This window comes from Pinus tabuliformis, chromosome X, assembly GCF_031772625.1.
Source record: "Pinus tabuliformis cultivar Carrire ecotype Pingquan chromosome X, CPIR1, whole genome shotgun sequence".
NCBI classification, from domain to species: Eukaryota; Viridiplantae; Streptophyta; class Pinopsida; order Pinales; family Pinaceae; genus Pinus; species Pinus tabuliformis.
The window spans coordinates 1,630,092,111-1,630,119,702 of NC_142308.1; positions in this window are offsets into that span (position 1 = coordinate 1,630,092,111).

Here is a 27,592-nt window from a genome sequence, read left to right on the forward strand (position 1 = left end):
CTAAAATTATTTTCAAATATAACCAAATCAAGAAGAATTCCTCCCTACGTATATTTCTATGTAGATGACCCTCAAAATAGTTTCCTGAAACATTGATCGGAAAAATATTAGAATGTGTACCCAATTTCTGTGGAAACCACCCACTCAACTTGTTATCAAAAAGATTTTGGGTTGGCAGGCTAACAAGCATTTCTAATTGTTTACAGACAAACTCATCAATCAAGCGGGCTAGTCTCATGGATGCAATGTCAAAGTATCCCTATGCCGAAGTATAAAAATTATGATCTCACAGTGTTTTATTTCTCTAGAAGGTGATTATTTCTCTCCTAACATCTGAGGTTGAATGAATAACAATGAAGAAAACTCTACAAAGTTTGTTGGCTTGATGAAGGGTCGGTGGAAAGTTTCGAATATCTAATAAATCATTGCCTGGGTGAGTATGCACATTGTTGAGGTCTGGAGGACGTAGTCCATATCTCGGGAGAGTGATTCCACGAGGTACCTTCTTCCAGATATTTTGATGTAACCCTAAGCTGCAAAGCCATATCTATGCATAGGCAATGATTGCCAAGAAAACTATACCTATAATCTAAATTTTTGAAACTAGCTAAAATTGAATTAGACAACTGGCTGCCATATACACTATAAAAAGTTAAATTTTTTAGATGTCCCAATTTAGGAGGAATGTCCCCCTCAGGTTGATTGTTTAATAGAGCTTAAATTTTTCAAGGAGCCTAATAATGCATAAATATCATCTATTAACTGGTTATTTGTGAGATTGAGGTCCAAGAGGCATGGAATGTATGCAAGCTCATGAGGAAGAGGCCCAAATAGTTGGTTATTGCTTGCACTAAACTTAAAGATATTCCTCAGATGTCCAATCTATGCAAAAATAATTTTGTTGAACTGATTGTTGCCAATGTTTAGATATTGCAGTTTAATACAAGAGTCCAAGGGCTACAAATTCCCACTAAAATTGTTCGTAAATATAACCAATTAAAAAAAAAATTCCTCCCTACGTATATTTCTAGGTAGAAGACCCTTAAAATTGTTTCTTGAAACATAGATCAGCCAAATATTAGAATGTGTACCCAATTTTTGTGGCAACAAACCACTCAACTTGTTATCAGAAAGATTTAGGCTTGTCAGGCTAACAAGAGTTTCTAGTTGTTCACGAAGAGGCTCATTAATCACGCGAACTAGTATCATGGATGCAATGTCGAAGTATTCCCATGCCAAACTATAAAAAAATGTTATCTCAAAATATTTTCTTTCTCTGGAAGGTGATCCTTTTTTTGAGTGATTGAAGGGTATGGGTTTGTGGTTCCTTCTTTCTTTCCCTAGAGGTTTTTGAATGCACAACATAGGTCCATTTGCTGTATGAGAGTGAAACCTCCAAATTTATCAAATCAATCATTCATGATGGATTACTGATATCACCAAAGACTTATAAGTCATGCTGAATGCTTTCTTGAAACAAGGTGAAAACTCGACTTGAATAGTTGAAACTCACCTAAAGTTTTGTGAAAATTGCCCAAAATCCGTTGTGTAATTGCTGGAGGCCAACAAGAAAGACTCTCTAGATAGCATTGGGTGAAGTGCACCTCAAGTAACAATGTTTATAAAACTAGAAATTGCACCAAGAGGTGCAAAGGAATGCCGAAATAAGGAGTTGGGAATGTGGAAGGAAACTATCTCCTTGTGCTACATGTTAGGGTACATCATTAGTGTTACCTTATAGGGTGCACAATGCCACATTGAGGTGGAAAAATTTCTAAACTCCACACCTCAAGAACCACTCTAGTCCTTGCAATCAAAAGGGGCCGTGTCAATGGATGTGAACTCTACTTGAGTCTTATTTTTCTATAGCATCAATAGGTGGTTTTCCATTTGTATGTTATGAGACCAAGTTATGAAATCAGACAAATAAACAAGGATAACGATTTTTTTTCTATCCTTTTAGAGATAGAATAAATTTTGGTAGACAATTTTACTATTGCAACAATGCCCCACACCAATTTATCTATTAATGGGCCTGATTTGATTATTTCCCCAAAGATTGGTGTCAAACTTGAGTCAACTCAACCTTGGAGGAGTTTGGTAAAGAGGTGTTATAGACATTTTTGTGCCTCGCGTCAAGGAGCAGGAAATGTCGATAATTACAGGGATCCTCAGTCCCTAAACATGTTGTTCTTACCCCTAAAAGAACAAGGTCATCAATCAACAGCACTTCCAATCAGTTCTCCACCTGAAAACACTTCAGAACAGGCTTATTTTGGATCATGTCAGCTGCTTAACTAAGCTTCTGCGCTGTATTGCAACTGTCCCACTCTGTACCTGCGCTGGAAGTCAAAAAAAATGAAGGCTACCTGCGCTGGGCGAGATTGGCCAAGTGGCACAGTCCTCCTGCAAGGTGTCAATTGCCCAGGAAGCTTCCAAACTGACACTTGGTTCATCAGATTCGCCTTGTGATGAGTAAGAGGTACTTGATCACCATGTGTAACCAAGGATCTCCAAGTGGACTCAAGAACTGAAGATTAACTGAAGAGGGAGAGGACACAAGGCAGCTTCATGTCAGTCTCAAGCTGACTCATCCTTTCTTCTTCTCTCCTATATATAGAGCTCTTCTATGAGGTCTAAAGAGGCTGGAATTTTGTATAAGCAAGGAGGTGCTGTTGGCATACTGCCAGGATTATTGGGTGATTGTTTTACTAGAGGTGAAGAAGAGAGTTCTTGCTGCCGAGGAGGTGCTGCTGGATTGGGGCCAACATCATTGGTTGTAACTTCCTCTGGAACCCTGTTACTTTCTATCAATAAAGTTTGCATGTTCTTCTATATACTTGTGTTACATAGATGCTTTTGTGTTTACATGTATATTTGATGCAACCTAATCCATGCTTCAATTATGATTGCTTGTATCTCGTAGTTTGCTCCCTTTTGTTGTGCAGATTCTGTGTGTAGCTGGATCGGCTTGGAGAGTAAAGAGCTGGGAACGGGATACAAAGCGAGAAGGACAAGGATCGACTAAGCGCAAGACACCAGGTTGGTTGATCCTCTTTCTATTCTCTCTGTGCTTTCATAAAGATGAACATGAAAACTTTGTCATTCAGTTGTTGCTAAAGTCTGTCACCTTTAGAAAGGGTTAGTGTCATCCGCATCGGATACTTTTCCCCACAACAAACTGGCGACTCCACTGGGGAGGTCCTAGTATCTTGTTGTTGTAGTATTTTGCTATTCATTTCTTGAAGAAAGGAGTACCGAATCGAAAAGCTTTTGACTCTATCAAAAGCGAAGTAGAGGGTTTTTGCTACTCTTGCTCCTTTGCTGAGCAAATTCTAGATTTAAAGAGCTAATCTACAGATGAATCCTTACTCTTTGTGATAGATCTTTATCCTCTTGATCATCCCTTAGCCTGTACTTAACCCATAGCATTTTATTTCAGTCAAAACAGTACATTTTTGAGCTTTTTATGACCCGGAATTCTTAGCAGACGTAACTCTCGCAAGTCAGTGCAGGCTGTCCACAGGCAGTCTGCATTACAGCGCAGGTGCTCCCTTCGAGAACTGCGCTGAGAGTGAGATTGGCAGACCAGTGCCTGCGCTGGTCCAGTTGGCCTTAGTCTAGCTCAGCTCTTCCTTTGTGTCTTGGCCCTGTTTGCACTTGTTTTTGGCTGATTGCTTGCTGGTTATTGTATTTGCTGTAGACCTTATCTCCTTGACATTATTCCGCCTCAGTTGTGTGATGAAATTGTAAACGTTCTTTCAGTATTTCTTGTTTCAGTTACAATTTCCCATTGTGAAAAGCGAACCTAGTAGCTGTGGCCTCTTAGATTGCGATCTTATGAGTTAGTGTTATTGCTGTTCATAGTTGTTTTGGATTGGTTTGCTTCTCACTTTATGGTTTGAATCTATACTTTTCTTGTATTTAAAACAAGTATTTCATAAGGTGTTCTTTTGATTGTGGACAAGCTTGTTTATTTTTACTTGAAAGTTGATTCAAAAATCATGCTACAGTTTCCTTTTGTTAAGCATCAACAATAAGGATAACGAAAAAGAAATACATGCATTGTGCATTTTGCATTTGACTGTATGCTTGACGATTTAGGAAAAATGTGCATTTTAGTGTGTGTTCTTTGATCTGTGGAAAAAGTTGTGTCTTGCTCTTTCCTCAAGTAGATTAAGGTTTTCAAAGTTGAAAGATTGAAAAGATTTTGCTTCTCATTCTTAGATTGCATATAGGAAGTTGTATATATACATCTCGTGGCGAACCTGAAAGGCAAACTGTTAAAGAAGATCAACGTTAAAATAAACTCAATTTACATAACAACGCTTTGGAATTTAACGCAAACATCTAGAGGTCTAGGTAGAGACGTGTTCCGGCGTCGTTAAACATAGTGACTGTCGATCTCTACGAAGGTGGGTGATTCCTCCTGAGAGTCGGTGGCACTAACACGGATTTGAGCTCCCGCGTACCGTCGCGTATATTGGGAGACCCCTATAGGCTTTTATCCTTTATCCTTAGGAAACCGTGTCGGCCGCCCTACTGATCGCGATGCAGTGAACACAGCATTCACGAAGATCGACCACCCGTACCGTAAAACGTATTCTGTGGTTTCGCGAAAGGTTTGGCACACCCTCTGCCTAGATCTCCAGAGCAGTTTCTTTTGGCCCTTTTCAAACTCTATAACTGAAAAGGTCCAACCGAGCATTTGTCACTTCGGGCTCGTTAATACATCGAAGGCGACTAGAGTCATCTTTAGCTTTTTCTCGACTCTTAAAACATGAAAAAGCAAGTTTGTGTCTAAAAGCGTCGTAAATAAAACTTATTTTAAAGCGGAACATAATCACCTGTTATTCCCACGTTGATCTTTCAGTTGAAAAGTATGGAGCCCACCAACCAAGGAGGTAACGTTGGCGGAAGTCCAAATCCCTTCTCCTCTTGGGGAGATGTTGGTGCGCCTCATATGGCTACATTGTCACTTCCAGGATTGACAATCGGCCTTCCTGTTTGGCTCTTTTCAACTAATGTTGTCCAAATTGCCACTAATCCTGAGCAGTCGAATCAACTGTCAGAACAATCTAGAACTACCCACCAGCCTTCTACCTCTTGTGATACTTCCTCTGATCCTTCATCTTCGCAGGGTAGAGCCGGCAAAAGTCAACCTCCCAAGGAGAAGAAGGAAAAGAAGAAGAAAGGGAAGAAGCAGAAGGAGCCTCTAGCGAAGGCGACTGGGGGCAAGCAGAAGAAAACTGACAAAAACCCACACACTGCACCGACCGGGCCTAAATCGCCATGTGTCATTTGCAAAGGGATCCATTTCCATCGTGATTGTCCTTGTATTCCCCGGATACTAAGGGACTGGTCCCCGAGGTTGCACAATCCGGTAGCATCAACCTCTGGTTGTCAAGTTGATTGCATTCCCTCAACTAGCGAGAGTGAAGGACGAAGAAGGGGACCAAGATCACCCTGTCTATTGTGTGAAGGTCACCATGCCATCCACAAATGTCCATTCTTAGATGAGGCAAAGAGAGTTTTGGAAGATCGCCCGGTGTCACCGGTGCAACTTCCGCCTGGATACCGAAAACTCGCGCCTAATCCCTCGATAGTTGAAAATCCAGTTGAACCACTCAAGTGGTCAGCTGATGTGTCAGTCATTGAGAATGAACCTACCGAATCTAGACCAGACGAAAGTCTAAAGGTCAAAATGGCAGTTGACCCGGTTCTTCCTTCAAAGGTTCTATCGTCCAATGACTCCGTCATTGAAGACCCGTCTTCAAATGACACCGTCACCGAAGTGTCGTCTTCATGTGACACCCTCACTGATGAGAACAAGGATGACACCATTCAGGTTCTCTTTATCAGCACCGACTCCGACGAGCATCCGGGCAATGCGCCCATTCCTTTATCGCAGGAAGGAACATCATCTGATTCGTATCCGGCCGTATATTCGGTCCCACCACCAAGCAACCTGGTTGTATCCTTTGATTGGAATCAACTAGGCAGACCCCGGTTACCAGCCAGTACACCATTTAGAATCATTGTCCAGATCTATAGAATGGTTATGGCTGGTACTATCATTGATGAAGGGACGTCTGTGAGTATCCTTTCCTCTATTGCTTGGAAAGCACTGGGTTCCCCAGCGCTTTTACCTGAGTTGAGAAATCTCTCAGGTTTTGATAAAGGAACCAGTCGACCATTAGGAATCCTCCCCGATGTACCTGTTACATTGAAGGGGAAGACCGTCAGGATGAACGTGTTGGTAGTTCAAGGACCCTTGGATTATAACCTACTCCTTGGACGCGACTATATTTATTGCATGGGAGCGATAGTCTCCTCACTCTTTAGAGTAATGTGTTTTCCACACGAAGGAAGGGTGGTCAAGCTCGTAGACCAGCTTTCATTTCCGGGATCTCGCATCGCAAATAGTCAAATACCAATCCTAAATGGTCTGTTCACTCAAGATTCGCCTCCGCCCCCAGTCCTCCTTCCCGATGAGCGCGAGTAATTCGGAAAGAAAGACTAGGACCCAGGGGGCATGCACCCTGGTCTGCTTCGGGCAGAAGAAACTCCGGGTATAAGGAAGAATTTCCGCAGGAGAACATGACTAGTCCGTACCCCGTCCGAAGGAAGTGGGGTTGTTCTGGAATAATGATCTTTTGTTAAAGTTATGTGTTTGGGAGTCATTCACCTTTGTCTAAAAAAGTGGGCAATGCCCAAGCAGGAATTCCCTTATCGTAACAAGTAGTCACCATCTTTAAATTCAAGCCTCGCCCATCGAAACATATGTTTTGAAGGATAAGCAGGGGCAGTAAACTAAGAAGGAGACCGTATTGTTGTGACAGAGGGTAACCATCTTTGGACAAACCAATGATAGACACCGCCGAAGAAAGAGATTGATTTGCGGCAGCGAATAGAACCACTCTTCGGATAATAAGAAAGAGGCAAGCCTCCCTCGATAATACCAATGTTTTATCTTTGAGTAGTGTTCTTCTATTGTCACAATAGCTGTTTGTTAAAAGTGGGCCGACAGGAAATCTGAGTACTGCGTAAGACCCCTTAAAATAACGAGAAGACAAGTATCGTTAGCATTAGATTAGCAAGATGACAAATAACTGTGAACACCCAAATAAAAGCAGAAGTAGGAGAGAGGAGGGGCAACCTCGAAATTCTATCCTATACCTGGGGGCATGCAAACTTTCTAGAGTGCAAGCTAAGAGCGGTTATTTATCTGGTTTTAAGATTAGCCGTTTCCAAACTTGCATGAAAGAAAGCCTGTGGGGCAGAAGTAAAATTTGCCAAAATAAGAGCATAGCTGTAGTAAGGCATAAGCTCTATAAAAATTGGTCCTTATAGGAGGCATTGTTATGACTGGTATATCGAGCAGTTTTAGCATATAGTTCATGCTCGTTAAAAAATAAACGTGAAATTCGAGCAGTTTTAGGCCTGAATTTATGCTCGTTAAAAAATAAAAAAGTGTGAGCAAATGTTTCCCCCAGAGTTCAAGCTCATGGAAAAAATGAACCGGTAAATAACCTTTTGAGATCGTAAATTCATTAGCCATAAGAACCTTGATCATGTTTTCATCCACCACCTCCACCGTTCATTTGGCCGATCATTCACTTCCATTGGTGTGTTTACCTCTTTTGAGAAACAGCTGCGAAGAGTGATTTCACCTAGCCATCCTTGTGACACTGCCGTGATTGGAAATTCCAACCTGCACCTGGAATCTGTAGCTATCCCTGTTTATCACTCGTTCCTCAAAAGACGAGTCTTCTTTCAGCTCTTTTCACTGACTCGTAAAATATGAAAAGTTTGCCGAGTTTTGGCCTTCCAGCTCGTTAAAATGACCGGAACGCTATCCCTCCTCTAAATTTTAATCTTTTTGGACTTGAGGGATTATTGCACAAAAGGATCGAGCGCTTGCCTGGTTCAGCTCGTTAAAAATACCGAACAGCCATCCCTTCTGTATTGTTTTATACTTTTTCGGACTTAAGGGATTAGCTGACGAAAAGGGAATTATGGAGTTGACTTTCTGTACCTTTTTAGACTCTCTAAAAATGAAAAGGACCGAGTTTTCCTTGTCGTTAGACTCGTTAAAATAGTTAAATAGCGACAAACTTGTCTTTAGACGAGAACGAGTTTCCCTATCGCTAGGCTCGTTAAATCTTAGCGATGGGCTTGCCCGAAGGGCAGGTTATAGAACAAGCATATGTTATCCTCCTCAAGCTTGACAAAAATAAAGAGGTACTGGTCAGAAATGACTGGGGAAAAATTGGGAGAACATCAAAGTTTAGAGGTAGCAAGTCACTCTTGAACATGACACTTTTCCTCCGTATCACATCGGGTTGGGTTGTCTCATTCACCGGTTTCATCACCATGGTCCTCGCCACACCATCCATTCGGGGTAATGCTACCGATCCATCGCATCAGTGTCGTTATATGTTCAAGAGGGGTCATTCAGAAAGTGTCAACCGTGTCCCATCCACTACCATACATTTTCCTTCATCCATTTCATGATCGCCACCCTGAATCATATGTCACAGTTTGTTTCACCTCCACTAAATCATTAGCTCCGTTCCGTGTCATTGATGTGGGATTCATCAAGGCCCTCCTTTGACGGATCACTTCTTGTCGACTTCAGCTCATTATCCAAGAAGTCGATCTAGGAACACCCCCATCAGTACTTTGAAGCTTGCATGCCTCAATGGCAAGTTTCTCACTTCCGGCGACAGGTATACATCAATGACCTTCGACCAGAAGATTTTGCGTGGTGTTCGACGCCAAGTCCTTTATTCACGCCACGTGAATTGTACTGCCGTACCTTGAGGGTCATCGTCATTATTGGTGATTCCTCTCACGCTTGTTAACGGTTTTCATTATTGACCGGTAATCAAGCGATGTCTTTCCATGTTCGACTTCAGCGTAATTCTCACATGGATCGACTTGTACTTAGAGTGAAGATCGAACGAGTTTGAAGACCCCGGATCTAGTTTCATCCATCCGGGCTGCGATATATATTCAGGAAATATAAAAGCATTTGCCATGTACATCATTGCAACAGATGATCATCCTCCTCAAAGGATGATAATTTTAGCGGAAGATTATCAGTCTGTCTTCAGACGATCGTCTGTCATATGTACCAAAATGTATTTATAGAAAGCTGAGCATGGGAATACCTGCCTCAGCTAGATCATGAGAATAATGATGAATGAAAGATAATGTATTGTATTGTATTGTATTACAGGGCACTCTCCTCAGCACTGGAACGAACTTAGGACCCTCTAGCTAAAGCATTTCACCCGATTAACGGCCTCATACTTTAGGGGGCAACTGTTATAGACATTTTTGTGCCTCGCGTCAAGGAGCAGGAAATGTCGATAATTACAGGGATCCTCAGTCCCTAAACATGTTGTTCTTACCCCTATAAGAGCAAGGTCATCAATCAACAGCACTTCCAATCAGTTCTCCACCTGAAAACACTTCAGAACAGGCTTATTTTGGATCATGTCAACTGCTTAACTGAGCTTCTGCGCTGTATTGCAACTGTCCCACTCTGTACCTGCGCTGGAAGTCAAAAACAATGAAGGCTACCTGCGCTGGGCGAGATTGGCCAAGTGGCACAGTCCTCCTGCAAGGTGTCAATTGCCCACGAAGCTTCCAAACTGACACTTGGGTCATGAGATTCGCCCTGTGATGAGTAAGAGGTACTTGATCACCATGTGTAAGCAAGGATCTCCAAGTGGACACAGGAACTGAAGATTAACTGAAGATGGAGAGGACACTAGTCAGCTATATGCCAGCCTCCAGCTGACTCATCCTTTCCTCTTCTCTCCTATATATAGAGCTCTTCTATGAGGTCTAAGGGAGGCTGGAATTTTGTATAAGCAAGGAGGTGCTGTTGGTATACTGCCAGGATTATTGGGTGATTGTTTTACTAGAGGTGAAGAAGAGAGTTCTTGCTGCCGAGGAGGTGCTGCTGGATTGGGGCCAACATCATTGGTTGTAACTTCCTCTGGAACCCTGTTACTTTCTATCAATAAAGTTTGCATGTTCTTCTATATACTTGTTTTACATAGATGCTTTTGTGTTTACATGTATATTTGATGCAACCTAATCCATGCTTCAATTATGATTGCTTGTATCTCGTAGTTTGCTCCCTTTTGTTGTGCAGATTCTGTGTGTAGCTGGATCGGCTTGGAGAGTAAAGAGCTGGGAACGGGATACAAAGCGAGAAGGACAAGGATCGACTAAGCGCAAGACACCAGGTTGGTTGATCCTCTTTCTATTCTCTCTGTGCTTTCATAAAGATGAACATGAAAACTTTGTCATTCAGTTGTTGCTAAAGTCTGTCACCTTTAGAAAGGGTTAGTGTCATCCGCATCGGATACTTTTCCCCACAACAAGAGGAAATTAAAATATCGGTATAGTGGTGGTGGGAGAAATACCTCAACTCCAACATAAAACGAAGTGGAGATAGACCTATAACTTAAAAATATATACTTTCATGTTTCAACCATTTTACCATAACCAAGCACCAATAGTATCAGGAGAAGAGTGGCTCACCTACGCAAATTGGTTTTCGCCGATCTCTTTCTCCATATCATTGGATATCAAAACAAAATGTTTGTGATGATAATATGACATGATTTCCAAGCTAGAGAAATAAATAGTAAGAATGTGACCTAAGATGAGAAATACGATAACCAAAATGTGTCATGGATTTTCAATCCATTGTCATGACCCTCTCGGTCTAAAGTGTTGTACAATTCATCTATCCACATAGTAGAATCGCCTTCCCTACGTGATATTTCGAGTCCAATATGGCCCAAAGAAATGATTGAGAGCTCTCCTTCCTTGAATCCCAGTCGAAAAGAGAGAAGCCTTACTACATTTATCCACCTCCTTGTTCAAAGTTTTCCCTGCTGTAGAGCTTTCACGTTTGTTTATAGTGCTAGAATACATGTGACCTAGAGCTTTTACATACTCCAAGGGACTTCAAAAATATCTACGTGTTATATAATCACCACACTCTGATGACTCAATTGCACAACCATGAGTGACTCTACCATTTAAACCAAGAAATGAGCGACTAATGGTGGAAACCCTCTTGTACACTAAATAAACAACCTGTTTCAACTTTGTGGAAGTCTAATATGCGATCGTGGTGAGAGAAATATCATGCTACGTAGTAAACAATCGACCTGATATCTACACTGGGATTCTATATTTTTGAAACGTTACTCAAAATTAAACAGTAAAATCAAGCTACTATCTCTACCAATGACCATGTGTTGAAATTGATTTTAAGATTTCACATTTCAGAGAATGGTTGAAATATTCACAAGTTCCACTAAATGATACAGGATTTCATGATAGTGCAGACTCTTACGCATTGAATACAGAGGACAGCTTCCTCTTCATTGAATAACCCTCATGTCTCTAAAGTATACATTCAATGATTCAATTTGTATTGGCATTGGATGTGAAGAAGAGGAACCTCAGTGGCATCATTTGGCAGTCAAAATTCTGGTGGTTTTCCTCTATTTTGGTTCATACATGACATTTCACAAATTTACCTTGTTGGCACACTTGGTTATCAAGCCAGTTCATTCCATTAAGTTACATGCCAAAAGACACCTGTGCTACATTAGTCACTTAATAAATTCCTTCCTTATGCTATCTTGAATTTACTTACTACTCTCTTGAATTTATACATGCTCATTCTTCAATTGTCTTGGTGTGTGTTGGCTTGTTGGGGCCTGACCTAGGTTCAGAGTTAATTATCCAAAAAAATCCATGTCCTACTGGCCCTTTCGGCAACAGTCCATGGAGTGCGGACTGAGGTATCACCTGAAGTAGTATGGGAGGGTGCTAGAACCAGGTTTCCACACCCTTGAGATGTTTGAGAGGTTCAACTGGTCTCACTATTTGTCCTTGTATGTAGGTCACTTTGCGCACTTCCATGTTCCTCATGCCCTGATACACTGCCTTCGTGCAACCCTAACCAGGGGTTGTGGAGCTTCCACGCTGCTAGAGCTACACTCTGCGCTATTACCTGAGATCTTACTTATCTTCCTATACTAGTTAATTACCTTCGTGTACTTGGATGTCTTATGTTATAATTATTTATACCAAACATTCAAATAAGTTCGCGTGGCATATAAATAGTATACTTGTAAATTATACCCAATCATATATTAAGACTGAAAAAGATGCATAGAAATATGGTAAAATTGCTTTATTGATTCTTCCAACGGTTATAGACTCGACCTGCCCTTCGTACTCAGCTGCAGGGGTCCACACACTTAGGTGCGGACTACTAGGCCTTTGTGCACTCAACTGTAGAGCCTTTCCCTACCCTACAACTCACAAGCACACTTTACACTTAAGCGTAATTACTTAGACATATCTTTTCTTTCTTCCTATTCCATCCTCGCTATTAGTTATCTTATACACTTAAAGCCTCACTCTATTTATACAATCCCATTGTCTGTGAACCATGGGTAGGTCTATCTAGCCGACATTACATTACAAAAATAGGGCAGACAATCCTGTGACTCTATTATGATTTCGCGCCTCGCACCTGCAATTCGTGGAGCTTTTACAAAAAAATTCTATCAAAACTTGGGCTTTAAGCCCCAAAACCTGCCATCGGGTGATTCCATGCCCAACAGGCCCCCAACACAAACATTGTGACTCACCCTTGAGTCACTCTATCGGTGTGGAGATCTTTACGTGGAGTCCTTCCAACTCTACTTGAACTGCGGCAAGGTCGGTAGTGCACTGAGCTGCTACCTACTGGAACTGTTGCATGCATTGTTCTGAGACCACGGTGTTGGAAGTGCTTCTCTGCATTTGTTCCTGTATCCCTTGCATGTGTGTGATTTTGCTTTCAATTTTTGCTATGATGGTGAAGGCCTCGTCGATCCAAGGTTGAACACGTGCCTTCAGGACTGCTTCCTTCTGTCATTCCGCATCCACCTCTTCTTTCAACGCTTTGGCCTGTTGCATCCGTGCAAGCCTCTGAGTGAGGGCCAATGTCTACGTAGTTCCTTTGACATTGTCATATTGCTGTTGGAGTTCTCACGCCTCTGTCTCTAAGCACTGGATGTTGGGGTCCTCCTGCAAATTGGTGATGACCTCAAATGATTCTTCCAACATGCTGGTGCAGTCTCGCACTACACTACCAATCTCGTCTAGTCCCATTATAATAGTGCTAGTGCATTGTTCTCTGACTTCAAGAGGGGTGGATAGTTGTGACTTTAATGTAGCTCGGCGATCTAGAGGTTCAGCTCCAGCTGAACCTTTGTTATTTCCTCCTGCACCTCACGCACCACTGCTAACCTATGGATACATGCCTCTGCTAGTGTGTCTGTTGGGATGGCCAGCTCCGAGATGCTTTGACAATATTCATCTATTACTTGCACTAGCTGTCGATTCTATGACACCACTTCGTCACGCTGCAAGCGCAACTGTTCCATATTGATTTTCTGCTCACTGAGGACTTGTAGTGCGTGGCTCTCCCTAGCTCGTAGTTCTATAGATATACCATCCTGCAGAATGTATAAGGTCTTCCATGGGAGTGCAACCATGTTGATGCCAAGACCCTTCAGTGCTCTAATCATAGGCCTGTCGGCCTCATTTGTTGTCACTAGTGCCCCTTCTGGCAGAGCTATGGTATTTCTCATGTGAGTGTGAAACATCTGTTTTGTTGTCATTCTTTTGACTATGAAGTTGGTTGAAAAGGTACCAGCCTAAGGAGAGCACACCTGCAACTCTTGCAACTGCGCTCTGAGGGCCCCCAACACAATCTGGTTTTCCTGCATGAAATTTTGGAGGGCCTCAGAGGTGACATCGCGCACTGTCTCGCTGATGTCATGCAGATCACCCTTGGTTAGGGTGATCGGGTCAATAGAAAAATTCAATGCCTTGACCTTCTTTCGCAACCCTGTCTGCTCAGTTGGGACCTGGTGCTTCAACTATGTTGACACGGTTTGTGGGTCCATGCCTCCCCCTTCTTCCTCTACTTCCTACCCCTAAGAAGGCAATGTTTGGCCATCATGCATCTTCGCAGCTGCCTCCTGTGTTGTTACTATTGTTACGGCCTTTTCCTGTTCAGTTTCTATCTTTGCAGCATCCCACACCACCCGCGCTTCTGTGCCACTGCCTCCTTCCTTCTTTTTTCCGCCAACTATGCGATGCATAGTTTGGCCTCTTCTTTCTTCCTTTATTCCACTGACTTCTCTATCTCTGCGATGTTTGGGGCATGCCACTCAAGCGGCCATGTCTCTAGGATGTTAAAGATGATATCGTCTGTGGCTACAAAGGGTAGCTTCCTCCATTGTTTGGATGGGTCCTTGCACGCTTGGATGTATATGCTATGGATGTACGCTTTGAATTATGCAAAACTCTGGAGGCTGTTGTAGATAGTGGGCAACAATAGGGGCTTGCAGTTGATCCCCATTCTGAGGTTCATCTCCAAGAACACCCAAAATATTTTACTGTTGCGGATCCTATTGGCATCCTTTGTGGCTCAAAGTGAATCGTACTTCGCAGCTTCTGGCAGATCCCTGTTAATTATGGGGAATTGATTATCTTTCGGCAATTCCCCTGCCATGAGCACTATGGACAGCAGAAGCCATGCATAATGGAATGTTCTGCCCTGTTCTTGAGATTCGCAGCAATTTTCTAGAAATTCCTTGCAGAGGAATTCAGACTAGTTAAGCTAGACCCCCTCCACGCACTGTTCAGCAAGTGCTACCACCAGCGCGGGTACCTTTTCCGCACGACACCTGCACATAACCATATTGGCCAATATTTGGGTTGTGACTCTCACTTCTTTATTGTTGATGCTAGATACAACATAGCCCCTTTTCTTCTTCACGGGCTTGTACTTCTTATTCATGGCCTCCGCGATGGTCAAGTCACTACTCTTCCCTTCAAGATGTCTGCGGGGTCCTCCCCTTTGCATGAAAGCCTAGAAATGCATTGAATCAAGTCTACTGTGATGTGGATGGGCTCCTCTAGCCAAAAACACCCATCATGCACCAGGCAGAGCAACTGCCTGATGACAAAAATCGTTATTGGGGCACGGTGGAAATGTGGCACCCAGAGGAGGTTAAGTGGCCCGCTTTTTCCACCTCGTGCAACCACTTTTGTGGCTCTAATTTTGTAACCCCCACTACGTTGTTATACTTGGGTTTCATGAGGTGCAAGGTCTCAAGGTGAGGAAACTTCTCATGGTCTGCGAAGTCCCAATCTTCAAATTTTAAGATTGGCATCCATCCCAGGTGCGTGCCCTCAAAAATAATGTTGTCTGAGAGGAGAGGGGTCTAGAGAGAGCTCTTGATCTCGTCAAGGTCCTTAGGTACTTTATCCTTCCCTTTCTATGGGGGGACATAGGCAGGTAGCTTTGTCAGGGGGTGTGCACGCTCAGTTTTCTCCTCCATGCCTTCGTCCTCATCCTATTCGATAATTAGTTCCTCCAAGTCTTCTTCTTCTTCATCAGTCTCTATGGTGACAGCTTTCCCCTTGTCCCCCATTTTCAACTTAGTGCGCAATGGGTTTCACAGGGACACACGTACGAGAAGCTTCGCTCATTTTTCCTTCTTAGCTCTTGGCATGTGCGGTGATTTCAGGATTTCTGCCACAATCCTAGCACCATCTGGAGCATCCCCCACATTCAAGGCCTGTGCGGCCTCTTTGACAGTCATTTGTGTTATCTCCATAACTTCCTCAGTTTTCGCCATCATGTCTGTCCAGAAATCTAGCACTCGTGAACTTAGGGGCTCAATCAATGTCGGCACAAAACAAATAGGGTTCTGCGCAATAGCTCAATTCACAAATGACCAAGTGTTTTTTGTTGGGTAACCCCTTGTAAGTTATACCACTTTTTGAATTTGAATTCGACCGTTCCCCTCAAATCCAGTTCATTAATGCTCCCTTGGCGGTAGATTTTCCCAAATCTTGCCCATAAATCACATCTTAAATGCCTACCGCCCTCTCCATTTGGTCTCAAGTCAAGCATCCCATTGTGAATAGTGACTTCAACAGTCACTTTCTGGCCAACGGGAATGGCAGTGTAGCCCCCCGTTCGCTGTCGCGGACTTTGTGACTCTTTTCTTCTATGCGCAGCTCCAACATTGCGTAGCTCCCGGCTAGAATAGTTTATAGTCCCACGCTTCCTTTCAACTGCTTGGAGTGCTAAGACTGTACTTCCCTCGGCTAGTCAGGTGGTTGCACCACCTGTTGAAAGGTTCATCTTATCATCCATCATGTTTCCTGGGAAATACCCACCTTTTATTGTTACAGGCGGCATCACACACTTTACCATTGGCAACACGCTAGCCTGGTTGACTTACTTAGTAATTTTCAGTCCAAGCCAAGGCATTAGACTGATAAATTCACGATGATATGCCTCAAATTTTTCCTCATGATCACGTGCATCCTTCCTTATCACCCTGGTCTTTTTATTGAGAAAATATTCCTTTATCTCATCCTCCATCTTCTTGACTTCCGCGTCTACCAGATTGCTTTTCTTCCTTAATCGTACCCTTTCTTCTTCAAGTTCTTGGAGCCTAGAGTTTCCCTGTTGGATTTCTTCTTCCAAGATTTCGTGAACCATCATATATACCGGTGCTATCATGTACGGTGTAATATTTTCATGTACTATAGGGCTTACAGCATTTGCTTTATACTCCGGCCTTTCCGGTGCCTGTGCAGTCAGGTTCTTGCACGCGGTCCTATAAGCCCATAAAATTGCTAGTATGGACAGGTCCCAGTCAGTTCGCTTCGTATTGTGGACCTTGTTCAACGCTTCGCGTACTTTGTTAAAGGCTTCTACATGGATATACTTCTGCGCACTTGGTCTTTCCATACTTCGTGGTCCTAACTGGAGGGTTTGTTCAAGCCATTGCCTTATCCACACCTGCGTACTGATCATGTCACCTATCATGAGGACTGTCTGCACTTGTGTAGGTTTCACACCATGTATCCATCTGGATAGGTGGGTGCGCGGGTCATTTTTTCTGACAATCTTGTCTGTTAATCTCATCAGAGGCTTCCCAAACTGCATGCGCATCATCCTTTTGCATTCGCACCAATCATGAAAACTTCTTTGGTGTGTACCCCACCATCTTGCAAGTGTAGCGCATAGTACCCATTTCAAAACATCGAAGCATTGTTGTTCTGACACTTCTCTTTGAAATTCGTTCAGGAATTCATCCACCTCGCTTAACCCATCATATGTAGGCAAATATCTTACCTCTATTGCTACACAGTGTAGTGACCTTTTCATCATGTTATAATTGAGCGTGGTTACCTCGTGTAACAGGCTGTGCCATCCTTCTATCTCCTCTTCGGAATCCAACGTGTAGGATCTTTTGCACTCCCATGAGATTCAACCATCCACGGTTGGATTTACTCAATCTTGCTCCCACGCGGTTATCTTGTAGATGTATTCTAGATTGTCGTCCTTGTCATAGTCACGCACTGGATCCATGTAACGCAATCCTTTTGTAGGGTCTAAATGTACCACTATGCGCAGAGACTTTTTCTCAAAGGTCATCTTGCGCTTCTTCAGATTTATGACTCCATTCATATCAATGGCCCAATCTATTCACAACAGCGCAGGGTAGGGATTGCTATCATCAACAATCTCTATTACTTCGAAATTTGCTAGCGTGCTTGCTCCTTTGGTATCTACTGTAATTCCCTGCAATCTCCCGATATGTACGATCTTTTGCTGGTTCGCCATTGGTAGTTGGATAGGAGACCATTGGAATGCAGGCCTGCCCATGCACTCCCATGTTTGCTTTGACAGCACGTTCGCATCCGATCCTAGATCTAGAATCACTTGGTCCATCTCATATTCCCCAGTTTTCGTTGTAAATCGTATCTCTCTTCCTATTCACGTTGTCTACTTCCCGAGCTTGTAGACTATGCACGATTCTCCTGGCGCGGTCCTAGTGCATCTAGTTATGAGTTCTTGCAGCCCCTTTACAGCCTTGTTGTTGCGTAATAGAATCATGCATGTCTCCAAGAACGTAGTGAGCATGTATGGGTCCATTTTTGGCTCCAATCTGTCTTCCTGACGTGGAGGCATCAGTGAAATTCCTCTTAGCTTCCATGAAGGTTTCCTTAGCACACTCCAAATCAAATTATGGTTCCTTCGTTGGAGCCTTGCTAACCTAGGTACTTTCTTTACGTTTCTTGCCTTTGTTATCCCATGTCATAATTCCACTTCGGAGCACAATGTTTACATTAGGGTCTTCCTCGCGCGGCTCAGACTTCATCATTTGTAGGTTCTAAGTTGGGGGAGGTTGGAGTGCTCCTTTATTGTGCAACCTCACTATCAGTGTGGGACAATCCTCCATCTCATGATCAAACAATGTACAATACAAGCATCATGGTCAAGTTGGATTCATACAATCACGGGCATAATGCCTTAGTCCTCCATGATTGTAACATATCAGTTGTCTGCGGCCTCTTCCTGGTCCCCCTCCACCTCGGCCTCAACCGTATCCTTGGAATCCGGTGAGTGCCATTCCTATGGTTTGATCGAGGGGCCATGTTTCGGCCTGAACTCTGTAGGTAGGAGTCCGACCCATCATCAGCTCATAACTTCTATAGGCATGCTCATCATGTCCTACTGACCTACAGAAATTACAGAACAACTGCTGTGAATTCTGCGTATACTTTTGTAATAGATGGTAGTTATCTGTAGAATGATTTCCTCCTATTTGACAAATCGCACACCACAGTGCAGGTGCCGTGCTTGGTCCTGCTTGTGCCTCCGGTCTTAGTGGGATTGGCCCTCCTCCTACAAGGTAATTCATGAACACTGGGAAATGGTCCTTGTTGTGCCCCTGGCCCTTGCATTTTATGCACCATACCTCATCGTGCATCTCTGGGCGGGTTGTCCTGTCTTGTTTCAAACTCTGCATCTATAGGCACAATTTTTTCAATTGTGTGTGAATCTGTTGAACTCCCAGGTTGGGATCTTGTATCGAGGTCTCGTGTAATCTCATCGTGACCTCCAAGGCCTTGGCTTGAGTGCTTAGCCTCTGTTGTGATAGTGGGTTCCGTAGATGTGGCGTTAACGATGCTACAAACCATTCGCAGTGTTGCCCATCCTTTAATGTCATTTTCGTTTCACGAATTGTGCACTTCAATCTTTGATTGAACTCCCACGGGATTTTGCCTAGTAGCATTTTGATTTCCTTGAATCCAATGATCGAATGTGCCTCTGAATTTGGCCTGCTAATTTCTTTATTTAGCACAAATTGGATATCTGCGATCCCCACATTTAGATTTTCATTGGAATGCTTAATGTACCAGGTCAGCGCGAGATCCTATAGAGCACTCACCAACAATGCCTTCTTTATATTGTCATCCGTGACTCCTTGTGCTTCCCATACAGCTTTTATCACAAACCAAAACTGGTCCAGATCTTCATTCCCTAGTCACTTGAACATTGGTAGCTTTATCGCGCTTTCCATACTACTTCGTGGTGGTGGTGGAGGTGGTATGGTGGAAGACATGGGTGAAGACGGTGAAATCGGTGGTGGTGTGGGTGGGCGTGGTATGCACGGAATTCTCTTCTTTATCAGATTGATCACACTTCTTGGCGAGACCTTTGTGAGCTCTTACTTGCCCCCTCACGGAGGTGAAATCAAGGGATGCTAGCTTCTAGTTCTGTGCTACCTTTGTTTCTGTAGATTCTCCAACTTTGCGTAGCCCCAAACATTAATTTATTCACATAAACCGTTTTTTAGACAGTAGCATTTTATTGTAAGTGTTCAAATATTTGACATACTTACGTCGCGATCCTTTGAGGAAGCATCATTATGCCTTGCTATAACTGACTGAAGTATCTACCGTGAATTTGGTGATGAACCCTCCTATGATTCGATCGAGCCAGTGATCTAGAACATGTGCAATCTTATCTTCCAATGCTTCTAGTCTGTGCACCAATTCTGGAGTCCACAAAATAGGTGTATCGAGTTTACACCTTCCTTGGCTATCTGCTAGCTTTGTGATCCACTCATACAACTAAGTAGGGAAGGATGCAAAGAAAATTTTGTGGATCTCTTTATATAAATGGTAGTCTAACCACTCTTCCTTTGATAGTCATGGATTCCTATTTTCCTCTGTCGTGAACACGTGAATCTGTTAAACACACACATGGCAGAAAGAGTATGAAAGATAAAACATGAGAATACACTTTTTATTAACGAATGATCTACATTTATAGTACATGGTGTGACTGTTGGGTTCCACATCCCAAGGTCTCTTGGACATCCTTAGTCTATTCAACTTCCACACTAACCCTTAGAGGATTAGGTGTCCAACATTCCCCCCCTTAAACCGAAGGGTTATGTATGGGTCCAAGAAGAGAGCTGTAATAAAAAAATGTGTGAAAATGAATGGCAGCACTAGGCTGAATGTGCTCTCTGAAATGTTGGTATAAAGGGTGGTGGTTTAAGGATGACCACCAACACTGGAATGCTTAGTGCAGTTCCTAGAACTCTTCCAAGTCTGGCATGAAGCTCAGGTCTTGTGCTAGAGGAAGTGCTCCTAATGTTTTGAAGAGGGAAACCTTAAACCATGAAAGGGAGGTCTCACCCCACATAAAAGGGAGAACTTCAACCTGAAAAGGGATGTCTCAACTTTTGATGGTTTAAGGATGACCAAGAACTCTGGAATTCTTAATTCAATTCCTGGAACTCTTCCGAAACTGGCAAGAAGTTGAAGTCTTCTACTAGAGGAAGTGTCCCAAATTACCAACTGAAGGCATGCTCAGGGGCATCTTTGTCTCTGGCTACAACTTTGAAACTGGTGTGATAGGTTGTGGCTGCACTAGGCTCTGATACCAGGTTGTGGCTTAGGATCACTTGATGTGGCTCTGAAGCTTCTAGATGATCATCATTCCCCCCCCCCGCCCGTCAGATACAAGGTGAGATGATGGAGAAAACTCAACTGAAAGATTGTTCAATACTCTAGAACAAGTTTTGACATGTGATTGGAATATCTTCTTGGCTGTTGATTCCCATTGCCAAGAAGAAATCCATCCAAGATGAATCTTTGTTCTTGTAGGAGGTTTTTTTCTGAAGCATTTGTTTGAAGAATGACTGGTTTTATGACAGTTCTTACATGGATGAAGATCAAAATAGTGATCTTTCACATGGCCAACTTGGTCACAGTGTTGCCATTTCACAATCTATTGTTGTTGCTATTGTTGTGGAAGAGGGGCAGAATTTGGAACAGCTGGAGGTGAACTGTCATGAAGGAATCCAACACTCTGAAACTGAATGGGCTTTGAGTAGTATGGAATATGAAAGGAAAATTCCTTCTCATATCTAAGACTAGTTATGTGTTTGTTATGGACAAGCTCTTCCTAAGGTCTGATGACCGACTTGGGAAGTGCAGACTGAACTTCTGCTTCTGCATGCAATTTTGTAGCTTTATTGGGTACTAAATCTCAATGAATTGTAACATTATTGACTTGCTTCTGATGGGTGGTTGTCTCAATGTTCTAAACAAAAACAGGTTCAGAATGATGTCTATTTTGATGTAGCTCTTATTGATGTAGTTGTGATTCAAGCTGTAAGAAATCAATTTCATCTTGTACATTTTGCAAGCAAGTTTGAATGTCAAAAATAGTTTCCTTACTGACTTTTACAATCCCATCAATAGTGGAAAATATTAAACTATTCAATAACTGTAATGCATCATCAATTTGCTCCATTTAATGGCAATGTTGCATGGATATCTCACACAATGCCAGATAACCGTAACTTTAAAGAATATAAATAGCCCCCAATGCTTATGAACATTAAACTCTGTCGTTCCAATTAATCCTCCAACATATTCACTTTCAAAGCAAAAATGATGGCTTTCAAAACTTCAACAACTATAGCACCATGTCATGGATAGGACTTGAATGCTCATATATAAATTCTTTGACTAGGGTACGAACCATTTTCTATGATCTTGTCACTTTCTTCAAAGAAAACGATCTGCCCTAATATATCACATAGAATTTATGGACAAATAACAACACATATGCCAGAATGCAATATATATAAAGAGTCAACGATACCTCCAGTATTCTAATAAGAATGACGAACAAAACAATGACCCACTTGTAGGTGCTACACACCAATGAAAGGATTATTCCACATGTTCATGCAGGTATGAATGCACAGAGATGAACCGACCAGCTCGTTGCTTTAACACACAGCTTCTATGCATTCAATATACACTAGGGTTCAATAAAAATCAATGAACGCATACCTCAACCAACGATATTCAACACACTGCATATATATAAAGCACGGACTCAACCCAAACCCATAACGATTAATACACCAGCACATATATCATTTAACATTGAATCGGGAACTGAGTGAGGAGCTAAATTCAGTGTCCAATGAAGGAGATGAAGAGAACAAAGAATCAAAGAAGAGAAATCTTTCCAAGAAATGGTCTGTCACCATCAGAGCGATCGCATTAACTGTACATCACATCTGGTTGCAGCTGTTGGATAGTATTTCGATGACCTAGACTCATTCTCACTCAGCCCAACAGTGCAAGGTTCGAATCAAAGAGAGATACACTGCAACACAATTCTTCTACACCTTATCAGCATAAAATTTGAGAAAAATCTAGAGTACAAAAGCTATTATCATTTACGTTGGATCGAGCATTCGAGGGTTGAGGATGCATTTTGAGTTGGAGGCTAGTCAGCTAACATCTCTGATGTGAGAGTAGGAGATTAAAATTTATGCCTCTCGACAAGGATAATCTGGTACAAACGCAAATGGTTGTCGCTATTCTAGATGGTGTTGTTAATAGGCAATATCATGGCTTTAAGAAAATGGAACAAAAGCAATTAGGGAGGAGGCATGTATTTGTTCAACCAGACATGGGCAGTGTATTCAGCATTGAACTAGACCGAGAAAAAAATGCGCACACTGTTAAAAGGAAGATGCAGATGGCCTTGAATGTACCCAATGAAGAAATTTTTTTGACATTCAGAGACACAATGTTAAAGAATGATCTGAGTATAGTGCGAAATGATGCTCCTCTTTGTCATATGCTCCAATACCGAAACCCAAGTGAATAATGTTGATTCAAATCAAGAACCTAAAAGATAGAAATTCTGAGAATTTCTATGGCTACAAGGATGCTAAATCTGTATAAGGACATTTAGTTTTCATACTTGACCTACTAGAATGACCTTTCGGGTTTGTGCATTTTGGAGCAACCTCTCTTTCAGTAGGATCCTAATGCTCTTCTTTCTCATTCAATAGAATGGAGCGTTCATAACCCTCAAACCTGTTAATTCCACCATACAAATCTGCATCAAAAGTTACGGCTGAAAGCGATGTGAGATCTTGTTCCTGCTTGCGCCTTTCCTCCTGGATTCTAGAAATGTCAGCATCAAAAACAGTGAAAAGAATCTAGTCCAAACATTGTAAAAAGTGAGGTTTGTTGGCTGATAATCGTGCCAAGCCTAACACCTCATTTATTTTGTCCCTTTGGAGAAGATGGAGCAGTAAGCAATGAAAACTTGTTTGTGCTTGAGGAACGGGTTCATAATAAGGAAACTATGTCGATGCTGAACCTTGTTACAAAGGAAATACACAGCTAATAAATAACCTGGAACTGCATAGGGGAAATGGTTTAACTTAGAGTGAGGATCAACATACACAGTTGTGAACCAAACTCAACAACTATGCTAGGAATTGGAATCACCATGATAAGGAACTCAAAACACTGAAGGAAGCCGTTATGCCAGGAGGAAGCCAGAACAACGTGAGTGTTGTATTTAAAAAACTGGTGGTGTGGTAGCTTGGAGTGAGCATTATATGATAGTGTTCCATGGTCAGGAATGGCAGTTACTCAACCTCAACCATCGGTGGCATTCACATATTCAACATGGTCACTGGGAAATGGAATAAATGGTGTCGAGGGTGTTATAGAGTGCGTAGGAAATGACCATATTAATGAGTACACAGATAATGGTATGGCTATCAGGAGTAGCATTACCGTGAAGCAGCATTCAACCTAGAGCAGCTACCAGGAGTAGCATTACCATGGAGCCGCGTTCAACCTGGAGCAGCTATCAAGAGTAGCGTTACTAGCAAAAAGGCACACAGAGGAGAGGCAACAGATTTCTGACAAATAGTAAATTAATGGAGTGTTATAGATAGTGGGTAGAAATGGGATGTAACGCATAGGCTGGCGAGAGGGAAGATGGGTCAAGTTTCAAACCAGAGGAGCGCCCAAGTGGAGCATATTGACATAATTTCTATAGTTAGATGACTGACCAAATAGAGAAATGACAGACAAATTCTGGGAAATTTGAAAATGCCCAGGCCCAAAATTGGCTCACAGTAACTATGCAGGGCAAGAATACACTAGCTGCTCTGAAACCATGTTAAACACACACATGGAAAAAAGAGTATGAAATATAAAACATGAGAGTACATTTTTTATTAATGAATGATATACATTTATAGCACATGGTGTGACCGTTGGGTTCCACATCCCAAGGTCTCTTGGACTTCCTTAGTCTATTCGGTTTCCACACTAACCCTTAGAGGATTAGATGTCCAACAGAATTTTCCTCTCCAACCAATCTTCAATTCCTTTCTTTGTCGGATTCCAGTAATATAAGTTAATTAGCAAAACAAATCCCTATACTACTGGCCCTTTCGGCAATAGTCCATGGAGCGCGGACTGAGGTCTCACCCGAGGTAGTATGGGAGGGTGCTAGAACTAGGTTTCCACACCCTTGAGATGTTTAAGAGGTTCAACTAGTCTCATTGTTTTTCCTTATGGGCAGGTTGCTTCACGCACTTCCATGTTCCTCATGCCCTTATACACTGCCTTTGCATAGCCCTAACCAGGGGTTGTGGAGATTATGCGCTGCTAGAGCCACGCTTTGCGCTGTTACCTGAGATCTTACTTATCTTCCTATACCAGTTAATTACCTTCACATACTTGGATGTCTTATGTTATAATTAGTTATACCAAACATTCAAATAATTTCACGCGACATTTAAATAGTATACTTGTAGATTATACCCAATCATATATTAAGACAAGAAAAGATGCACAAAAATATTGTAAAATTTCTTTATTGATTCTTCCAATAGTTACAGACTCGACCTGCCCTGTGCATTAAGTTGCAGGGGTCTGCACACTCAGCTGCGGACTACTAGGCCTTTGCACACTCAGCTGCAGAGCCTTTCCCTACCCTACAACCCACAAACAGACTTTACACTTAAGCGTAATCACTTAGACTTCTCTTTTCTTTCTTCCTATTCCATCCTCACTGTTAATTATCTTATACACTTAGAGCCTCGCTCTATTTATACAATCCCATGGTCTGTGGACCATGGGTACATCTATCCAGCCGACATTACATTACAAAAACTAGGGCGGACAACCCTATGACTCTAGTATGATTTCGCACGTCGCGCCCCCAATTTGCGGAGCTTTTACAAAAAGATTCAATCAAAACTTGAGCTTTAAGCCCCAAAATCTGCCTTGGGGGATTCCGTGCCCAACAATGTGTTTTCATTGTTGTGTGTTGGAGTCGTGATTCCCATACAATTCTCTAAGATTTTATTGTGATTGAATCCTGTGAAACACAGCCAAGGCCTTCACTTATACCAAGAATTATCTTGTGGAAGGAGTTGTTATTGCCACCGAGGAAGTTGTTATGGAGGAGCCTAAAACAAATGTTGAGGGGCCCAATGCTACTAAGAAGGTGAAGGGTTCCAAGGGGTCCAACAAAAAAGAACAGGTGGTGATTTTTGATGTAGAAACAAGGAAAAAGAAATGATGGATTCAGAAGCCACATTGTTAAGATTGGTGTTGGGAAGTATCTATCCTTCCACAGTCGTTTCGTATAACTATTCATGGAATTGTTGGAACTTAATTCTGCAATAATCTTCATGGAATTGTTGCAACTTGTTGGAACAAGAAGAAGGCACAAAGGCGCTCAAAGAATGGTGTTGGAATATATATCACTAGAAATTGTGAGTCAACAGTTCTATATGTTTTATATGTGGAGTAAACGAGACTCAAAGAACACTATTCTGGATGAAGGGATTGTCAACAAGGAAAAAATGGTTTCCACGTGTTTAATTTTGATTGGAGAGAACAATGAAAATGGAGTGAGGAGATTGGCAGGGCTAAATAGTGTTCACCCAGCCAAATCTATTGAGAAAACACCTTTCGTCATAAATATAAAAATTGTGTTAAACATGTGAAATATATTATCAACCTAGCTACATTGTATAAGGACCCTTGTGGAGTGTTGGATAATATGCTATAAGTCTTGTTTCAAAGGAAGGAAATAAGGAAATTTTTTAGTACCCATTTCCTCTGGTCAGGTCTATGTATTCATTAACGAGAGAAGCTCCATAGAAGGTTTCGTAGTCAGTCAACTATCTTAGATATTTCCCACCTCTTCTCTGTTGTGTCTTGTGAGACTATTTGCCTTTGACTTAGAAACATGGAGTCCACAAGTGTTGTTCAATTGAAGATTGATGAGAACAGTTTGGTAATTCACATAAAGGGAATTCTTTATCTAGAATAATAAGAAGAAGTGAAGGAATTATGTATGTCCATTTTTAATGTGGCCAAAGAGTTATTGGCAGTGATACCTAAAGCATACACTCCTCATGTCCATTTCCATCGACCCTTGTCATCACTGGAGCTCTGAGCTCTATTATATGGAGCGCTACAAACTTCAAATTTCTTGTAGATTTCATAAAGAATCAACAGACTCAAGTTTCAGTTAGCAGTTGTGGAGGCATTTAAAAAGCATGAATGTTGAATTTGGAGCAGCTACCACAAGTTCCTTGACTACAAGGAAGAAACCTTGATGTGGCTTGTGGTTCTCGACGCAGTGTTCCTTATCAAGTGTCTGAAGTATTATTCTATACATGCCAAAGAAAACTTTGATGCAGACGTCAAGTAGCTTGAGAGAGTCCTAGATCTGAGTGACACCAGTGCTTCCCACAATTCCATTGTTAGAGATCTGATGATTCTTGAAAATCAATTGTTGCCCTTTCTGTTACAAAAGCTTTTGGAATTATAGTTAGGTTTTATATGTGGAGTAAATGATACTCGAATAACCCTATACAAGGTGGCTAACAAATGGTTTCCACGCATCGAATTATGATAAGAGGGAATGACATAATGGGAGCGAGGAGATTGGCTAGGCTGAACAATCTTTGCCTATCTAATTCCATAGAGAAAACGCCTTTCGGCGTAAAAATGACAGAAATATAATTTTTAAAATGTACAGGTGACAAATGGGTTCCAGGGAGGATACCCCTCACCCCATCGACTCTACATGCAATTAAAGAGGGGAGTGATGAGGCTTGCCACCCCATGCACGAAGTGTGCGACTACAATTCTATTGAACACATGGAGTACCATATTCTGGAGGGTTCTCTTGTAGCTTCTATGCAGTGGAGAGGGCTTATAATACCCATCAATGAGAGTATTACATGTTACAATATCAAACTAAAAGCCCTCTTCCTCCATCAATATCATAAAATCATTT